This window comes from Schistocerca cancellata, chromosome 4 (genome assembly GCF_023864275.1).
Source record: "Schistocerca cancellata isolate TAMUIC-IGC-003103 chromosome 4, iqSchCanc2.1, whole genome shotgun sequence".
NCBI classification, from domain to species: Eukaryota; Metazoa; Arthropoda; class Insecta; order Orthoptera; family Acrididae; genus Schistocerca; species Schistocerca cancellata.
This window is the reverse complement of record NC_064629.1, coordinates 731,481,623-731,501,050: the sequence shown is the minus strand read 5'-3', so window position 1 is coordinate 731,501,050 and position 19,428 is coordinate 731,481,623. Positions and strand designations below refer to the sequence as shown.

Here is a 19,428-nt window from a genome sequence, read left to right as displayed (position 1 = left end):
AAGAGTAATGGTATAATTAAGTGCTGCCATATTGTTATTCTCCTGCAACCCAGTAAAAAGAAAGCTTTTTTGTAATGTTTTTTATTGATTGTGTTTCACAGCTTTTAGAAAATGCAGAAATGATATCCGGTAACATCTCAAGGTGATGTCCGATTCATTCTTTATAGAGCCACCGGTTTCGATCAAAGACCATTATCCAGCATCTGTTGTGATGATGATTTTTGGTTTGTGAGGCGCTCAACTGCGCGGTCATCAGCGCTCGTACAAAGTCCCAATTTTTACACAGTCCATTTTTTTTGGTCTGTCCAGTATAGCCGCTGTCACGAATGCTGATGATGATGACGATGAAATGATGAGCACAACACAACCACCCAGTCCCCGGGCAGAGAAAATCCCCAACCCGCACGGGAATCGAACGCGTGACCCAGAGGCAGCAACGCTAGCCACTAGACCACGAGCTGCGGACGCAGCATCTCTTGTACTCACGCCATGGAGAGAGGATACTTTCAGGCAAAAAGGATTTTTGAAAATGGTACAAAAATACAGGCAATATTAACAGATTTTTGTTAACAGCAAGAGAAATGCGTACTTCAAAAAACACAGTGCCAAAACTACAATATTTATAAATAATTTTTAGTCATGCAGAGATAAACCGTTTTTACATTATGCTAAAATCAAAGTTTCATTTTGAATGGACAACTCGAACTGAAACAAAAATTGAAAATTTTCGTGATGTACTGTTACAGGGGTACTGCTAGTCATGAAGGCGAATTGATTACGCCTAAAGCTACGGCATTTACAGGTTACCAATGTTGTACGCCACCAGTTGTTCACGATTCTTTGTCGTTTCATTGTGTGTTCCTTGGATAGTCGTCTGAAATTGAAACTTCATGCGTCTACTTCTGCATGAGTGAACATTATTGATAAATATTATATTTTTGCCCTCGTGTTGTTTTATGTATGTGTGCAACTGTTCCTGTTAAGAAAAATCTGTAAATATTGCTCAACAATTTTCAAACATCCTTTCCGCCTGAAATTTTCCTCTTTCCCTGACGTGTGTACAACATGTGCGGGATAATGATCTCTGAAAGAAAATGGTCGCATAATAAAGAATAAACTGAACAGTAGCTTAAGGTGTTACTTAATGACATTTCTACATTATTTTATGTCTTAGAGGATGCGCAATGTGATAATGCACCATGCGTCCTTGATAATCTTCAGCTACGATGGTGGGTTGTAAATATGATTCCTACCAAGGTGTTAGTTACTTGTCATTCTTAAGTAAAGAGGCGCTTCTGTTCATTGACAGTTAGTATCGATGTTTAAAGATTTTAACTAGCGCACCGGATGGTACTTCTCGTACCGTATGCGGCAAGAAGGAATGTCATTAATCTCCGTATGTGAATGTATCACTCCAATTTCATCTTCATGGGCATTTCGTCAGATATGAGAGGAAGTAATACTTACCCTGACGCTGTTCAAAATGTACGCTCTCGAAATTTTTACAGTAATCCTCTCGGTGATGCACCCTGCATCTCTTGTAGAGTCTGCTAGTAGCAAGCTTGATTTGATTGCACACAGATGTCAAAAGTTCCCCGTTAGCGTCGAGTATCTTTATTTGACTGCTGTAGTGCAAATCCAGAGAGCTGGGATTCCCCGATATAGATGATGATGATGTTAGGTTTGTGGGGCCCTCAACTGCGCGGTCACCAGCGCCCATACAAAGTCCCAATTTTTTTCACCGTCCAATTTTTCAACTGTCACGGATGATGATGATGATGATGAAATGATGGGGACAACACAAACACCCAGTCCCCGGGCAGAGAAAATCCCCAACCCGGTCGGGAATCGAACCTGGGACCCCGTGATCCAGAAGCAGCCAACTAGCCACTAGACCACGAACTGTGGACCCCGATATAGAGAAAAGTGGAGAAGCTTGGCACGCTTGTCGGAGGACGGACTGGGACGTGATGTTAAAAGATTTAATTAAGCCCCAAAAAAGCAATTATTTGGTGGTGCATGTATATACACTGATGAGGCAAAACCTTATGACCACACGTGTAATGGCGTCTAGGTCCATCTTTAAAACGTAGTATAGAAGCGATTCTGCGTGGCATGGCATCGGTAAGTCCTTGGTGGGTTCCAGAGGTGTGTGGCACCAGATACCTACTCACAGGTCACATAATTTCCGTAAATTATAGTCCGATGGTGTGTGGCAACGGAATTGGCGCCCGATAGTATCCCAGGCGTGTGGATTCACACCAGTCGAATTTGGTGATCAAGACAACGGAAGATCATTATCATGCTCCTCAAACAACTGTAGAACTATTCTAGCATCCTGCTGGTAGATGTTACCGCAGTCAGTCAGACATCAAGCATGAAGGGATGCAGATGGTCCTCAATATTCACGTAGTCCACAGCCGCCATTGTGAGTTCGATTATTAGCAAAGGTGGCGCTGAAATACTTAAGCCCATGTTTATGTCCCACAAAGCAAAATGTTGCCCCCAGTGGTCTGCATCCATGGCGCCGCGAATGTTTCGAGCTGCCATTCGCATGGCGTCACTCGAACATGACTATCGACCTCATATAACAAGAAACATGATTCATCCAACCGTGGGACACGTTTCCACTGATCCACAGTCTACTCTCGATGATTCAGGTCTCACTGCAACTGTAATTGATGTTGTCAGGAGAAAAGGGGAACACATCTGCTCCAGAGCCTCGTGGTCATCAGTGTGCGTGCAATGGGGTGCCCAGAAAAATTTCTACTGCTTTATCAGATGTGCCACATATCGGCACCTATCCTGCTTTACGGATCGGTGAAACGTCTGACCTCTAGGTTCCGTGATGAGCTGTGGATGCCCACCATCTTGTCACCTACTCGTGGTTTCATCGTCCTTCAACCACTTTCCAGAGAGCTCACATCAGTAGCACCAGAACAGTAGACGCCAGACCATAACGATCTGTACTTTGTCAAAGTGGCTTATGTCAGTTCATTTCCGCATTTTTAGCCCATATCTTCGCTGGAATGATTCCCCTATTCGTCTCTGACCCGCCTATATACTTTCCATACCACTTTGAGTTCCCGCAACACCACCGAGCGGCGTTTAGTCTCGCGGTGGGCAGTGGTCGTAGTGGTTCATGAATGTATGTTCGCACTTATGCACTAGCGAGAGATGGGCGGCTATCAAAACGGCGTTCTCCACATACTTTCCGTCCAGTCCTTAAACCGTTTTCGCAGGATGCTGCGCTTTCCGTAAAACTAAAAGAACTGCAACAAGATATTAGTTAACCTTACCTGAAGGACAATTGCACACAGGGCCAGTGTGGTGAGCATAATTACACTGTCCAGTCACATTAATGTGACCACCTGTCAAAAGCCTGAATAATCACATTCTGCAGCGCGCACCGCTGTGAGATGTGCAGGAAGAGAGTCAATGAGGTTCTGAGAGGGATGTGAAATGAGGTGGAATCGTATTTCCATTAATTTTACGACCACAACTGCTAAGGTGTGTGCTGGTGCACTGTCGTGATGGAAAAGGACTTTTTTGCGGTCCTATCGCCTGCGTTTTTCTTGCAGCTCGGTTTTCAGACGGTCCAATAACGACGAATAATATGCACCCGTAATTGTTTTACCCTTTTACAGATAGTCGATGCGGATTATCGCTTGCGAATCTCAAAAGACAGTCGCTATAACCTTTCCGGTCGAAGGAATGGTCTTCGCCTTTTTTGGTGCAGATTCTCCCTTGGTAACCCATTGTTTAGATTGTTGTTTGGTCTCAGGAATATAGTAATGTATCCATGTTTTATCCACAGTGACGAAACGACACTTAAAGTGCGGATGCTTCCTGAACAGCTGCAAACCATCCTTGCAACACTTCACACGATTCCGTTTTTGGTCAAGCGTGAGCAATCGCAGAACCCATCTTGCGGATAGGTTTCTCATGTCCAAATGTTTATGTAAAATATTACGTACCTGTTCATTCGAGATGCCCACAGCACTAGCAATCTCACGCACCTTAACTCTTCTGTCATCCATCATGGATTTTATCAGCGATTTCTGTAACCTTGTGCCCATACAGCCACTCTGTAGATTTTGAAACCACTTATAAACTTTTCTAATCGAAGGTGCAGCAGAGTCATCGTAATGTTTATCAGATTCTCTTTAGTCTCCTGAGGCGTTTTCAGTTTCATAAAGTAATGTTTAATAACCACACGAAATGCTATGTCGTCCATTTTTTGACAGTCACTCGACTTCCTTGATTCACACGAATGCCAAACACAAAGAAATAGACCAATATGGCTGAAACGTGGTGTGCGCTCTGTCCAAAGATGCTACTGACTAAACATGACCTCGATACGCGCCAGGGTTGCCATGTCTTGGACTTTGCACGGACTTTCCAAACGCCCCTCGTATGCTGACTGCTGTTCATCGGAGACGAAGGCTGGAATTTGTACGCTAATATCGCAACTAGACGCCCACTGAATGGCGACAGGTGGCCTTTTCACATGAATCACGTTTTGTGCTCCATCAGAAACGCACTGCAACAATTGTCGGAAATGTGGAGGCCGAAAGAGGGAGCGTTATGGTCTGGAGAAAGTTTTCGTAGCATTCCCTAGGTTATCTCGTTATCTAGAACACACTGTGGATCAGCACAAGTATGTATCCATTCTTGGAGACCATGGATCAACGCAAGTACGCATCTGTCCTCCTCGACACGATGGCATCTACCAGCAGGACAATGCAACGTGTCACACAGCTCGCAGTGTACATGCATGGCTCGAAGAGGACCAGGATGAGTGTACCGCACTCCCCTGGCCACCAAACTCCCCGGATTAAAACCCAATCGAGAAAACTAGCGCAGCTGGCCACAGCACTGGAGTGAGCATGGTTCCCATCCGCGCCGGCCAGGTTGGCCGAGCGGTTCTAGGTGCTACAGTCTGGAACCGCGCGACCGCTACGGTCGCAGGTTCGAATCCTGCCTCGGGCATGGATGTGTGTGATGTCCTTAGCTTAGTTAGGTTTAAGTAGTTCTAGGTTCTAGGGGACTGATGACCTCAGAAGTTGAGTCCCATAGTGCTCAGAGCCATTTGAACCATTTGATCCCATCCGCCAAAAAACCATCCACAGACTGGCCGGCTCACCGGACTTCGACACAAGTCCGCTGGGCGGATTCGTGCCGGGGACCAGGCGCTCGTGCCCAGAAAGCCGTGCGTTAGACCGCACTATGACTGGTCCGTACATATTCAGAGTTAACAGAGCTGCCGAGCATTTTGTTCATTTACCGCCATAAAAAAATGGCTCTGAGCACTATGGGACTCAACTGCTGTGGTCATAAGTCCCCTAGAACTTAGAACTACTTAAACCTAACTAACCTAAGGACATCACACACATCCATGCCCGAGGCAGGATTCGAACCTGCGACCGTAGCGGTCGTGCGGTTCCAGACTGTAGCGCCTTTAACCGCTCGGCCACTCCAGCCGGCTACCGCCATCATTTTTTTGTTGAAGTATGCTTCCATTATCATATTAATTAGTGGCCGTTGAACATTTTACATATCGTTGGACAACAAATGCTATCACAACTTAAACACATTGGTTTGGTTGATATGAGCAAGCAAACAGTTTTCCCTACTTCTCTGTGTCCCTCAGGCATTGATACTACTAGAAATTTGGATCCTTCTTTTACTTGGATAATTTATTAAAAACCTAGCTGTTCATGTTTGAACAGTACGTGTTCAGTCAGACGTTTCCATTTCAAGATAATTACAGATTCTACTCAAAATTCTATACGAGACGTGTGGGTAGCAATGAAATACCGAAAAATATTGATCTGTCTGGCAATTTTTACAGAAATTTCTCCTTTGGTTGTAATTAATACTTTTGAAACAATAATTTCTCGAGATTTTTTCTTTTCTTTTTCATGTAGTGGAGTTTTGAAACACATTTTACTTGTATCACGTTGCGTGTTTATTTGAATAAAAGATAGAGGACTCAGTACCTTAGCACCAAATTTGTTGAAAATGGTTCGACTGACAATAATTTCCTCAAATAATCGCACCTAAATGGAGGACTTTGCTGAGGATAGACGCTTCTTGCAGTGATTTTAAGTTGAACCTCAACATAAGGAAATGTAACCTACTGTACACAAATAATAAAAAAGACCTGTTATGTTTTGATTACACTGTAGCTGAACAAACATTGGAAACAGTCGTATCTATTAAATAACTGTATGTATATGGAGTGGTTTAAGGTGGAACATAAGTACATGAAACTAGTCAAAGGAAACGGAAATGCCAGAACGAGCCTCATTGAAGGAATCTGTAGAAACTATAAGGTACCGACAATGGAGGAGAAGCTTACCAGTCAGGACTGTTAGAGGAAACAGAGAAGATACTAAAAAAATTTGCGTGTGTAAGCATGGGTTCACTTAGTGGACTCAAAAGTGTTTCGTAGATTTTCTGCAGAAGCTCCAAGTGAGACGTTATGCATCACGGCATGGCTGAAACTGTTAAAAGGTCGTGAGTTACGTTCCTAGAAGATTCAACCGAAATATTGCTCCCTCATGTTTTGTGAAGAGTCCATAACAGTAAAATTAGAGACATTGTAACTCATATAGACCGTTACCAATAGTGCAAAATTCCTGTGCAACATTCTCGACTTTAATAAGAAGTGGATAAAACGACAGTGGTACGCGCTGTAAGGTTGCGTCCATAGTATAGACGTCCATGCAGCTCCAGAATCTTTAAATATATTTGGATTACGTGCATTCTGTCTGTGAAGAGACTGGAGTAAGAGGGTGAGAGGAAGGTATAAGTATTATGTATGACCTTATAAAATACCGCAATGATCCATTTTCAACACATTTTAGCGTATTTGCAGGTGATTTTCATCGAAATACACTAAGGGCTAACCTTTCGCTTGTAAACTAAACTGAGAAAGGGAAACATCTTGCAATATATGATACATTCTAATACAATGGATGCATAGGTACAGCGGCTTCATATTGTAAAACAAGTTTACAGATCATATATGTTGTGTAAAATATCAGGAACCATTAAAAATTCAGAGTAAACTATAATTGCCTATCTTTGCTCACAGGATGATATATTTCCGATTCCATTTTAAATGTAATCGTTGTACACTGTAAAAAAATTTAAAACGCGTTTCCACTAATGAAGGAACTTTCGGACTCTCTGACCATCCATACATTTGCACTCTGTGGAGATTGTCTTTAAATAAACAGAGCACTTCGTTAATTTGGGCTGAAACACCTCAGCACTCTTTAAGACAGATTCCAAACAAAGTCCAAGATGGTAGTAAATCATATGGAATTGAGAATGGTAAATGCATTACCAAATAGGCAAGCCTACAGAATAGCAACATTTGTGTCATTCTATGAACTCAGAAATTATGGCCACTGATCATTAGGATTTTTTATACAACTTAATGCAACTTAGCACTTTTTAAATATAGTACATTAATACTTAACAAATTTGACTTGAGAAAAATTTTAAAAATCCTCACACTATTCACTATGGAGTAAGGAGAATTTTAACAATAATTTGCAAATTAATTTTATCCAATTGATAAATAAAACTGTTGATTCAACTACATATAATTTACAAATTAATAGAAAAAGATACAAAACTAATTAATTATTGTTTACCAAAAATTTTCATTTTCTTACCATTCATTGAAATCTCCAACTTAGGTCACCTGCCTAATTCAAAGGTAAATTAAATTCGTTATTTAAAGTGATACTGACATTTCTACCAAATTCTGGGTAGTGCTATTACCCCTGATAAACTGCTACCTGCTATACATGAGAATATGTTATACTGATGAACTTGCAGAGGATTAGCAAAATATATTTCGTTAATTTAAGCCAAATATCACCATATTTTAAATATTAGTAGTAGTAGTAGTAGTTTATTCATCCAGAGACAATTTACATTGCATGGATTTCGTCAAAAAAAAAATACATAGTATATATATATACACACATATAGGGTGAACAATACTATACAAAATACAGATGTGCATAGTAGACTATGTAACATCAGACCACATTGAAATAGCATGTACAACTTTGATTATTTACATTGATGTATGAGAAAGACTTTTTACATGGAATACACAGTTGATATTTAGATATAACACATACAATTCTAGCACTTTTGTACATATTATTTATTTAGATCATAGCAACAGTCAGATAAAAATTACTATTGGCACAGAGTACATAAATATGATGGTTTAGTATGGAGCTATTCCAGGTATTCTTTTACACTATAATAGCAGTTGGTCATTAAAAATTTGAATACTGCTTCTTTAAATGAAGACAATTTTTTTATTTCTTTTAACTTTACCAGTAGTTTGTTATACAATTTACTTCCTTGTATGTTTGTTTGTTTCTGCGCCAAAGCCTTGTTAACTCTTTTTATATGAACGTCATTGCACTTTCTTGTGTTGTAAGTATGTAGATCCGAGTTGGATTGGAAATTGTTAATATTTTGTTTTATATTAATTACGCTTTTCTGTATATAGAGGCACGGTAGGGGTAGAATATTCAGCTGTTTAAATAATTGCTTTGAAGGAGTTAGCCTTGAACTGTTGGTAATTATTCTAACAGCTCGTTTTTGTAGAGTGAAGATGGTTTTGAGATTTTTCTTACTATGACCCCAGAAGATGAGGCCATAGGTAATAGCAGAATGTATATAAGCAAAGTAAACAGCTCTGCTACATTCCCTACTACATACAAAGCTAATAACGCGTAAAGCAAAGCAAGCAGAACTTAACTTATGTGAGAGATACAGGATATGGGATTTCCAGTCTAAATTTTCATCTATATGTACACCTAAGAATTTTGTGGTAGCAACTCTCACAATTTCTTTATTTTGTATTCTGAGATCTAGATCAGAGTGTGACTTTGCTTTCCTGTAATGGATATAATTAGTTTTAGAGATATTTATGGTTAATTTGTTCACTTCAAACCAATTTTGCAAATATTCTATAACTCTGGTTGCAGATGTTGGCAATACCCGGTTTATGTCAGTTACTACAATGTTTGTGTCATCCGCAAACAGGGTTATATGAGTACCATTTACTGGAATCTTGATATCATTTATGTAAAGAAGAAATAGGAGAGGTCCTAGAACACTCCCCTGCGGTACCCCTATTGGCACAGTCTGAATATCCGATCTGTAAACAACACTTTGGTTTTTACTGTTTGTTGTTGCAATTTCTACTACCTGTTTCCTATTATGGAGATATGACTGAAACCACTTTTTAGCTACTCCTCGTATACCGACATATTCTAATTTGTCTAGCAGGATATCATGTTGGACAGTATCGAATGCCTTTGAGAGGTCCAAATTTATTCCTATTGTACTGTTGTTCTTATCTAGCCCCGTTACAATATTTTCAATGAATTGGGTGATGGCTGACTCTGTACTCATTCCTTTGCGGAAGCTGTGTTGGTTTACAGACAATAGATTGAATTTCTCGAGGTAATTTGTAATTCTGTTTTTCATGACTGTCTCTATTACTTTTGAAAATACCGATAATAAAGCTATTGGTCTATAGTTTCCCACATCATGTATATTGCCCTTTTTATACAATGGTTTTACTTTTGCAATTTTTAATCGTTGTGGAAAGACGCCTTCCGAAAATGATATGTTTATGATGTGTGAGAGTGGGTCTGATATGACACTAGCACATCTCATCATGACTGAGCAAGGTATCTCGTCAATCCCTGAGGACATTTTATTCTTCATTGTTTTTATTATTTGATTAACTTCCAATTTGTTTGTGGGAGGTAGCAATAATGAATTCACACTTTGTTCTTCTGGGATTGATGTTCTACTAATCTTAGGACAATTTTTATGCAGATTGATTGGACTATTTATGAAGTAGTCATTAACGTAATTTGCTAAAGTATGATTTCTGACTAGCACACCTTGATCATCTTTTAAAACAAAGTCATCTGGATTTCTAACATTTTTGCTTGGGCCTATTTCTTTTTTTACTACATTCCATATAGCTTTTGATTTGTTTGCTGACCCAGCAATTACACTGTCATTGTGCATTGTCTTGGCTTTTTTTATCACCTTCCTGTAAATTTTCTTGTATGTCTTAACATAATCTGAGATGTGTTCATCTTTGTTATCTTTTTTGAGTTGACTGATATGTTTTAGTGTTTGACTAGATACTCTAATAGCGGGTGTTATCCACTGGCTTGTGTTCCTAGGCATGACATTGATCTTTGTGAGCTTTTTTGGGAAACACATCTCAAATAGGGACATGAATGTACTAGAAAAAGCATTGAAAGATTCCTCGGTTGTAATTTGTGCAAAGACATCTTGCCAGGTTTCATTAGCTAACAACTGGATGAAAGTATTTACTTTTTCTGTATAGAAGTGTCTTTTGTATCCCCACTTATATTTCACTGCCTTGGGGATAGAGTAATTTATGTATGTTAATAGTGTATTGTGATCCGAAAGACCTAAGTTTACGTTTAGTGGCTCAGTGATACCATTCTCCATATTTGAGAAAATATTGTCTAAAAGAGAAGATGACAGTTCTGTTATTCTGGTGGCATCTGTAAAGAGTGGTTTCATGTGGAAGCTGCTGAGTATACTCAAAAGCTGTCTTTTTTCATCACTTTCAATTAACAGGTTAATATTAAAATCTCCACATAAAAATAATTTCACTTCATTACTATAAAAAGTGTTTAATGCTGCTTCTATTTTTTTGAAGAATATGTTTTTGTCACCCAGTGGAGATCTATATACTGTAATGACAACTAGTTTTTCACTCTTCTCTTCAGTTTTTAACTCTATGGCACATGATTCAAAATGTTTTTCTATATTTAGATGGTCCAATTCTGTTTTCACTTTGAACTGCAGTCCTACTCTAGAGTAAATGCATACCCCACCATTTTTAAAAACACTTCGACAATAATGTGTTGCTAAATTAAATTTGTTTATATTTATGAGACTTAACTCACTAGCCTTGCACCAGTGTTCAGACAAACAAATACAAGAGACATCAGCAAGATTACTTAAAGCTACTTCTAGATCTAGTACTTTGTTTCTGAGGCACTGAATATTCAAATTGTTTTTATAATGTACTATCAAACAGTATGTAAAACTTTACTTAGATTTTCTATTTCAGTTCGTAAACTGCACTAAATGAAGTATCATACACAAATGATTGAAATTTATTTACCTGACCTACCCAAATTTTGTCAAAATTGTGCACAGTGCTGTAGTGATGGCAATAAATGTTGTTACTGTCACACTAATAGAAAAGGCCACAAAACAACCAAAGCTATAAATCTAAATATTTTCATAATTATTTATTGAAACTGTACGAAAGAACTACTGTGGGATGCATATGTGTATGTTCAAGATGGATGACAGGGATCATATTGAAGTACTGTTCAAGTTACAAAGCAAAAACACTACCATACAAGTTTTTTTGCACAAAGGTAGCCGAACTGTTGATTATACAGCCCCACATCTAGGTATCTAATAGGAAGTGTAACATTAATATATTGCAAGAATTTTTAGACATAAAGTAACTTCATGTTAGTGTTTGATGCCTATGTGCAAGCTTAGTTTAGGACAGTAAGGAAAACACCTGTGTATTATGAAGTTATGCTACATACATTAGACCAATGATATACTAAATATGTCAAAACATGGAACTGGGACATTCATGAATTTCTGAATTTTCTTCTTCATTATTTATGAAGAGTTAAATGTTATTTTCTCAAGTTTACATTTATCACATAAATAGCATACCTGTTTTGGAAATTGTATGGGCTTATATAATCTTTCATTTGTGTAACATGTTTAAAATCACAAAACGAATCCTATACTTTCACATAATTATCTGGTAGTCCTGGCTTCTACCTTTCTTGTGGAAATACGTCATTTTGTCTATTCTACAATTACAGATTACTAAGTTTTGTGTAATCAGTTAGTGATTAATAATTCAGTTTATTATTCTTCCTAGTAGTTGAAAAAGAACAAATATAAAGGAAGGTATAAGAAAATCCATTGAACTACATTAATTCATGATGTATAGAGGAACATCTATGTTTCCCCTCAACCTGGAAACTTTATGAGTGTGTAACTCATAGAGAGTCATTAGTTTTCAGTATAACTGCTCACTGTTCAGGCCCACAAATAGGTTTGTATTTTGTGATGGGAACATGAATCTTCATATCCTTTACAACTATCTTGCCTTCTTTTTCATATTGTATTAGGAGCCTCACTTCCATCATATTTCGTTCTATGTAATTTAACAAGATCATCAGTTAACATTAAACTCAATATGAAACATACAGTTAAATCTTCTTCCTGTATAACATCTTTCTAATCTTGGAAAAACCTACCAGTGAACTACTAGGGATATAATACTTTATTTGGTTTGTTTTATTTTAACATTATTAACTATCTGAATTTCCTTTTATATTTTGTCTGATAGTATTTTAATTAAGAATAATAGTGCTGTAGAAGATATATATGGGTATTCAGTTCTAGACAGAATATTAGTTCATTTCTTTATGGCTGTAAAGTCAGACAACTTGGCAATGAAGTTGTTGGTTAATTTAATGTTGCTTATACCTTCATAAGAAGTAAAATATGATCCAGTGACATGACAACATCAAAAACCATATATAACTGACAATGCTTAGGAATACAGCCACCACAAATTTTCATGTTAACCTCTTTATCCTTGTTTGTAATATTCAAATTATTTTTAGACTGCCCATTCACAAGAAATGACTAAAATTGACAGTTTTAGAAAGAACAGCTTTCAAAATTGATAGCTTTCAGTATTGTTCATTTATAAAGACTAAAAGTTAAAGTATTACTTTTGTGCTCCCCACAAAACAATCAAATATTCATTTTCATCAGTTACAATTACAAATAATTGTGAATTTTTCATGAGCATGAAAAAATGTGCAAGATGATTAAAAAATCATATGTGTACCAAATTCAACATTGGGCTTACATAAGGCAATGGTGTTTCCATCTATATGAAGGTGATCTGTGTGCTGTGTAAATGTACCATCAACTAAAGAAAATTTTATGTTAGTAGAAATGGTATAATTTTAGGAACATAATTTTTTTGTATACTGCATTATTCTGGTTATTAAATGTAACAAACTTGCAGTAGGCTAGTATCTTTTTTTATCCAAGTATGAGTTAAAGGTAACTCCATTTAGGTATTCCACTGCTTTTGTGTATAGATTAGGTGTCTGTTATTTCTCTATTGCAGTACAGTTTTTGATTCAAGCTCCATAAATTCAAACCAGTGCTACAGTATTAAGACTCTCTCTTATTAGCACATTAAATCTTTTTCAGACCACCAATGAATTATTATTCAACTGAAGTAATGTATTCATTTACAAAGAATTAAATAAGATAATTAAACTACACTCAATTTAAAATTAACATATTATAACATAAATAAACGAAATTTAAAAAGTTTTCCTGGGACTGTGTTTGGCCCAGTTAATTAATTGGACACAAACTAATTGTATGTTTGCATAAACAGGTATAAAGTATTTTCTGGAACCACACTGGTCCTAGGTAAATGTATGTATACACTGGAACCACACTGGTCCTAGGTAAATGTATGTATACAAAATAAACATATTTATATAAATTAAATTTCAAATGTATTTGTTGTCTATACATATCCAATGCAAATATGTTGGGCGCAGAGTTTAATTATAAACCACAAACTCACCCAGTGAATGATTTATTAACTAATTGATGAGTGTTAATTATCTTTTTGGTCACATTAGTGATGAAATATATATTGTTTATGAGTTCTACAAAAAGGAGGATACTCATACATTACGTCTGTAAAATAAGTGTCCCCAGTTTTTAGGGATTTGTCATACTGGCTGCAGATAATATTTTACCTACCTCTAGGTAGAGGTAGACATGGTAAAAGAAATTTCAGTGTTTTGAAATATATAAATGAGGACTTGTGGGATCCAAATCAGGTAGAACTAACCGACTACATAGAAAAAGTTCAATGAAGGGCAGCTTATTTTGTATCATCGCGAAACTGGAGAGAGATTATCACGGATATGATGCGCGTGCTGGCGTGACAATCATTAAAACAAAGGCGTTTTCCGTTGCGGTAGGATCTTTTCACGAAATTTCAGTCACCAATTTTCTCCTCAGAATGTGAAAATACTTTGTTTGACGTCCACGTACATAGGAGGAAATGATCATCGTAATAAAATAAGAAAAAGCAGAGCTGGCACGAAAAGTGTTCGTTTTTGCAGCGCGCGTTTCGAAAGGAGAACGCTAGCGAAATAGCTTGCAGGTGGTTCGATGTATCCATCTGCTTTAAAATCAAACAGAAAAGTATTTCTGTTAATTCGTTAAACTGGAAGCTTAGGAAAGAGTATGCGTAGTGTGCAGAACATAGCACATGCGTCGTTCCTCCGTTCGTATGAAGGAAACATTGGGGCGTGAGGAAGGACCGCTGACAATCGAAAACAAATGCGAGATTCCCGATGAACAAGACTCATCAGCCGCGGATTTCTACAATGAAAACCGACCCAGAACGGTCGCGCGAGCAAACACAACTGTTTTGTTTTGTATTCCGAGAATTTGTTCTGTTACGTCTTTGCACACGTGTAATTTACTTTGAACTGCAACAGCCAAACTGGGGCACTGAAACAGGACGTCTGCTTTGATTAAATGGTGGCTGGGCGGGTGTTGGGCTACAAAAGCAGATGTCAGGGTCCAGTATACGGTTGGTCCTTTTCCATCGTTTACTTTTTTCCGCTTCTTGTGGTGAACTTTATGAGTTTCAACCGCTGTGAAGATTTACGCAACGATATTTTATCAAATACAGGGAATTTGTGTCTCATATGCTGAAATGTGACTGTTCTTCTCGCTCCTGCGAATAAACATTAAATCTACTTTCTGAATGTTTACCTTTTCCCATTTTTGTAGCAACACTTGCAGTATATTTACATAAACTTTAGCCTGTTGTAACTATATTTTAGCGCTGATATAAGTACAGTATGGTATCTTATGTTGGTTAACAATGCGGTAACATCCGAGGATATATATGTGCGTTCGAGAAGATTTTTATTGAAGAAGGTCGATCGTAAAATGTAAATCCGTGCAGTAGTTGATAATAACAGATGCGTGATGGTTCTACGACCTGCATAACCTATAGTACTAAGATAACTGCACCTTATTATAGTTTCACTGGTAACATCTCGTAAATAAGGGCTACCAGGCCAAATTCTGTGTGAATGTCCAGTACTGGAAAATATGATAGCTATTTTTTCAACACGTGAAACATAACAAACAGGTCAATAATTTTTATAATTAATGAAGTCTTTGTCTGGTCATAGAATCCTTTTGAACGTAGCTTGTGATCACGAGACTGACCGCATGCCATGATTAAATCAAACAATAACGGTCAATCCTCTCGGTACACGTATTTTGCATGTGATATTTCGTTCTAAGAAAATTAGGCAATTTACGTATTTTAAATCCAACAAATTTAATTTTGTAGTTTATTCGGAGGCGTATAGTAGAGTAATGTTCGCATCAATTATTACAAGCCGCGCGGGGTAGCCACGCGGTCTGGGGCGTGTAGGCACGGTCCGCGCGGCTCCCCCCGTCGGAGGTTCGAGTCCTCCCTCGGGCATAGGTGTGTGTGTCGTCCTTAGCGTAAGTTAGTTTAAGTTAGATTAAATAGTGTGTAAGCTTAGGGACCGACGACCTCAGCAGTTTGGTTCCATAACATCTTACACAAATTTCCAATTATTACAAGACAATGTAATTTCATAATTTCCTTTTATGTTATCGCTCTAAAATACACATCGAGAACGTGGCCGTTGTTTAAGGAATCCGCTAATATTTCTGAACATGAGGCGACCGTTCTGCCTCCACATTTACTGCGATTTGTCAGAGAAGAGATAACAAACGGCAGAAATAGGGATCACTGATGTAAACATCCATGACTGGGGGAATGAACCTAAAATCACATTTAAATTCGCTAACTCGTCCATATCCTGTACCCTCTAAACCAAGATTCCAAGACAAGTCACTCTCACCTTTTAGTATCGGCCGAAAATGGTTGACTTCGAGTGTAGGTACCACCATATTTAATATATGTTCATACAGTGTCTCTGAAATAAGCACAACGTAACAAGATTGGCTTCATTGACGATATTTACAAATTTAACTTCGAGTGTTTTATAGTAGGAGTAATACGTAGGTTGGTTGGTATGTGACAGAGCTCGACAATATTGGTGGCAAGGTTTTTTTAGTCGCAGTCAGTGTCACGGCGGCAGGAACCTCATCATATTTCTGCAGTACAATGCTTGCATCAGCGAATCTGAAGGAACTGTGAGTGAATCGATTTCCCTTCTGAAGACGGCTGCGGCGCTGCACAGACTTCGGCAACATCTTTTTGTCTCTTATGAAACGTTCTCTCGTTGATTCTCCAAGAAGCCGAAGGTCACACGCTCTAATGGTAACACAGGCGTTAGCAGCTCTCATCTATGCAAGCGCTGCAGGCAAGCGCAAATATTCTATCTATTTTAAAATGACAACAGTTTCGCCTTGGACTGCACTATTTATTGTAATTTCCCCAGTTAGGCAGCGAGATGTTTTGTAATTTCCAGTGAGCCATCCTAAATCGCGCTGACTTAATTGTAATTATTATCTTTGGTGATTTATCTGGTAATAAATACGCAACCAGTCGTTTTTTTTAGTTTTTTGATACGATTTATTCAACCACAAACATGTTTTCGAGTCATCTGATGATGAGCCTGCAGTAGCTCGAAAACATGTTTATGGTTGAATAAATCGCATCAAGTAACTAAAAAACCGACTGGTTGCATATTTATTACCAGATAAATCGCCAATTTAAATCACAGTTGCAGTTCGTCATCCACAATGGATATACTGAAATTATTATCTTTGAATAAAAGTGTCACTTCTCTTCGTGTCATTGGGTATTTCTTTCCGTTAGATTCTGTACTATACTGTAGAAGTTTTTTCTATGTACTGGCAGCGACACATCATGCGAAAGTTAATTTCATCCCGAAGCACTTCCCACAAGTGCACTATGAAACAAAGCCTCTTCACTCTGACATAGTGAGTTCATTAATGACTACTTAACAGTTTTTCAAATGTGTTGTGTAAGTGGAACAAATGATAATAGTTACCCATTTGTATGTATTAGGCTGTGCGATGTATGAAGAGTAAAAATTTGCCCCTGCTTGCGACCGAAGTTAGATGCGTTTGATACTCGAAGCCCATTTCCGTAAGTCGCGGTAACGCAGTGCGGAGAAAATCGTTGACATGTTGCAGGTCGGTGAAAGTGTTCTCGAAGAGTACGTTTCATCTGGAGAATAAACTCAACAGTACGTTCCCCAAGGAAGTTAGATTGCCGGAGAAGATTGAGCGGAACGCAGGATGTTCTCCACGATTCGCGAGGAATCGATTTAATCAAGTCGGAAGTGCCGCGCTGATGCTCATTGGTCTTAAAGGGGAGCTCTGGAAGAAAAACAGAGCTGTTCACATGGAACTGTCTGTGGATTTGTGTAGTAGTGTTTCGAAGAGGCCTTCCAGTCGATTCTATCGCTTCTTGCTAACTTTAATTAAATAGCACTAACACTGAAAATTTCAGTTGCATGTAGAGAGAAGCAGATGTCTTTTTCTCCTATGGTGCATCCTCTAATGGGTCTCTAAAGGTACAGAATGACATTAGTACTCGAAAGAGGCACAATGAAATTGGTAGTAAGCGTCTTGCGCCAGGCAACGAGAAAGAGCTCGTGAGCATTAGATTTATATGTATACGTGAATACAGACTCAATAGAGAAAAAGTATTTCTCCTTACAGCTTCTGTGCTGCACATGGATCGAAAAACTTAAATTTTGAGATATTTCTGTCTTGTTTCAACTGAAAGTAGTTTCTGTTCAGTAAAATTCGGAAGTACAAAAACGAGACTCAATTACCGAATTCATATTTGACTAAAATTTCGTCACCAATCGTCGTGAAACAATAGTCTGTTCCTGGGTACGCAAACGGGAAAAATAGAAAATTGAGCATTATTACATTATTTATGAGGTTAGACACTTATGTGCAATTACTGTAAACTAGACTGAATTTTCAACATGATTTATGATGATTCAGTTTATGAAACTTTCTGTACATTATTATCAGTTTCTCCATTACACAAAGGAGATTATAAACATAAATTTACTCCCGTTACTGTCATTCATCGTAAAGTTCAAGTGAAAAAATAATTACCTTTGGTACGTTTGACAACATTACTAAATTGCTTGTTTTCTTTCCCTTATAATGCTACAACTATTTGCCTTTGCTGACAAGATACCGTGAGAGCATTATTTTCATTTAACATATCTGAGTTTCCTTTGCTTAAGCATTACACCTTCTTATAGTAAGCTAAAGTCATTACTTTACCATACAATATCCGCCCTTTTCGTAAAATATCCGTCTATTACGTCCGCAGCTCGTGGTCTAGTGCCTAGCGTAGCTGATACTGGATCACGAGGCTCCTGGTTCGATTCTTGGCCGGGTTAGGGATTTTCTCTGCCCGGGGACTGGGTGTTTGTGTTGCCCTCATCATTTAATCATCATCGTTATTCATGACAGTGGAAGAAGTGGACTGTGTAAAAATTGGCAGTGATGACCGCGCAGCTGAGCGCCCACAAGCTGAACATCATCATCATCATCATCATCATCATCCGTCTCATATGTACTGTATTCACCATCTAAGTGACATTGCATCACAATCTTTTTTTCCTTCCGCGATGATAATTAAATGACCTACTGCTAAACATGTATAGGAAATTGAGGTTGACTTAGAACACAGATAGTTATAATTCCTATACAGTAATTTAGTTACTTCTTCAAACGGTTCGGATTATTCGGCGCTTACGTAAGTGATACATTTCGCTTGAATTTTTATATACAACATACTTTTATCACTTGAAGAGAAACTTGCAACATATCTCTCATACAGGATATAGACTTTGTTATGCACTTAAACCTGCATGATGCTTAACAATGAATGGCATTTAGCGGATCTGATGGCACTTGTGGAAATTCTGAAGTACGTTGCCTGCAGAATTTGTCTCTTACATTTCTCACAGTCTCTATGGTTGTGACAACTTCTTTTGAACTTCACATCAAAACCTCAATAGCATTTAGTCACCATAACAATTACTCATTCCCCAATTCTACATAGGTCGAAAAACCTACTTTCTTGTAAGCAGTCAATGAAAGAAGTCATCCCTTTGTGTTTGTATAGGCACATGGCTCGTGTAGGTTAGTTATGACTAGGGAGGTGCTTTCTGAAAAAGAGGAAGTGTTATAGACAAGTGATTTAGA

At 38.1% G+C, this 19,428-nt stretch overlaps 1 protein-coding gene across 1 annotated transcript in view; it reads left to right on the top strand.

Moving 5' to 3' along the window:
- The window catches only part of LOC126183826 (NACHT and WD repeat domain-containing protein 2), a 293,040-nt gene that overhangs the window by 258,891 nt on the left and 14,721 nt on the right, over window positions 1-19,428 (top strand). The window lies entirely within an intron of this gene.